The sequence below is a fragment of the Myotis daubentonii genome, chromosome 1, assembly GCF_963259705.1.
Source record: "Myotis daubentonii chromosome 1, mMyoDau2.1, whole genome shotgun sequence".
Classification (NCBI taxonomy): Eukaryota; Metazoa; Chordata; class Mammalia; order Chiroptera; family Vespertilionidae; genus Myotis; species Myotis daubentonii.
The window spans coordinates 150,001,318-150,003,554 of NC_081840.1; positions in this window are offsets into that span (position 1 = coordinate 150,001,318).

Consider the following 2,237-nt stretch of genomic DNA (forward strand, 5'->3'; position numbering starts at 1 on the left):
GTGGTCCTCTTTGGATTCCTTTTGTTTGGGGTTCTCCGTGCTTCTTGGACCTGTAAGTCCATTTCTTTCACCAGGTGGGGGAAGTTTTCTGTCATTATTTCTTCAAATAGGTTTTCAATATCTTGCTCTCTCTCATCTTCTGGCACCCTTATAATTCTGATGTTGGTTCGCTTGAAGCTGTCCCAGAGGCTCCTTACACTATCCTCGCATTTTTGGATTCTTTTTTCATTTTGCTTTTCCGGTTGGATGTTTTTTGCTTCCTCGCATTTCAAATCATTGACTTGATTCTTGCGCTCCTCTGGTCTGCTGTCGGGCGTCTGTATAATATTCGTTATTTCAGTCCATGTATGCTTAATTTCTAGTTGGTTCCCCAATATAAGATCGAGGGTCTTATTAGTTTTCGTGTAGATCTCATTAAGTTTATCGGCAGCTTCTAAACAGTTCTTGAGAGACCTTAAAAGTGTGGTTCTGAACTCTATATCTTCCATTGACAATTTTGTCCTGTTTCTTTGTCTCTGCATTTTGTTATGCTTCCTTGGTGCACCCCCTAGTGGTCTTTGTTCGCAGTCTTATAGTTAAATCTTGATTGTTGTAGCTAATCCCAGGGAGGGTTTGACCTCCAGGCCAAGTGGCTATGAGAATCAGCTGTGTCAGCAGTGAGAGAACTTCTGTCCTCTAGGGAGGTGCTAATCTAGCCTTTGCCTGAGGCTATCCGGCAAATGCCTCTGTGCAGGGCTTGGGCGGGGCGGGTCGCACAGGATCAACAGGGTGGGCCGGAGAGAGCAGTTATGGCGGCTCTCAGTCCTGTCCCCAGGGGCTCTGCCTCTCTGAGTCCCAGCACCCGCTGCAAAGCTCGGAGAGAAAGCTGCACTCCCTCTGACCGAAGCCAGACAGTCCCGTTTCTCCCGTTTGAGTCTGGGTCCCTAAAGACTCACCCGGATCTGGTGCTCAGAGTCTGCGACTCCCTCCCGATTGAAAACAACAACCGCGCCCTCCGCCGCCAGCCCGCTCCTCGCACTCCACACCTCAATATTTGACTTCACCACTTCGCCTCCTCTGAGTGTCCGTGTGCGTTTCTCTTTCCTCCTAGTTGTAGGACTTCCACTCAGCCAGCGTTCCTGTGGTTCTGGGTGATGTCCGTTCCGTGTTTTAGTTTCACTTTTGAAGTAGTTGTTCAAAGCAGCAAACTCCGGCGTTAACCTATGCCGCCATCTTGGTTCTCCCTCAGTGTGCAATTTTTCAATGTCTTAATTTTTCTGAGGTATATGGTAGCCAGAGCAAAGACAGCCATCACATCTAGAATTAGGTTTCAGTTAAACTCATTCCCATCATAACAATTTTTAGGATGATTGCTTTAATTCCCTCACTAAACTTTGCTAATGTCAACATGGCCATAGCCCTCAAAACAACATGGTTCCAAACAGGTTTCAAAAGTAATCTGAAGAGTTTTAGCAATGAATTTTTTTCAGTGCAAGGTTTTTTAATGTAGTGTTCTAAAATATCCAGCAAGCAGCTCTAGTAATCATTATGAAACTTGCCTATATTCAAGCACAGAAAACATACAAATGTAATATCATAAAAGTAGGCCAGACCACGATCATCAACCTAATAGTCATCATCATTTATATCATTTATTACATTACTCAGTGCAGCAGTGCCAAAAAGGGAAGTAATATTGTGAATTCACTAGAGGGAGCAATTCTTTTTAGTAAATTAGTATTACTTTGCTTAGCTCTACACATTTAGTAGTCCTAGACTACATAACTTGGGAGCAAAAATATGCAGGATTCATGAGAGAGATCTCAGGGAAGAGGCAATGTCATTTCAAGGTTTGTTTAGAGGTTTTCTTTGAAGCATCTGAGAAGAAAAGAGAGCTTGAAAACACAAGCTAGATTATAGCCACGGTAGGAATACTCAGGCCGGACATCTATCAGCATTTCCATTTTATTGCAACTTTCACACATTTGCCCTTTTAGTACAAGAAATACTGTCAGGGCACCTAACCCATTAAAAGTTCAACAACAATCACTGTCCCAATAGCTAGATCCCAAGGGTCTGAAATCAATGCAAAGAAACTCCAGATTCAATTGAATGAAGATACTTATCCCAGTTAGTAACATAAGTGACAGATGTACAGACCTATTCATATTTCTGCTATACATTTCTGTTTTTTAGTTGTTGGTGACTTGCCCTCAACAATTCATTTAGATTTGCATCCTATTTGATATATTTGACAC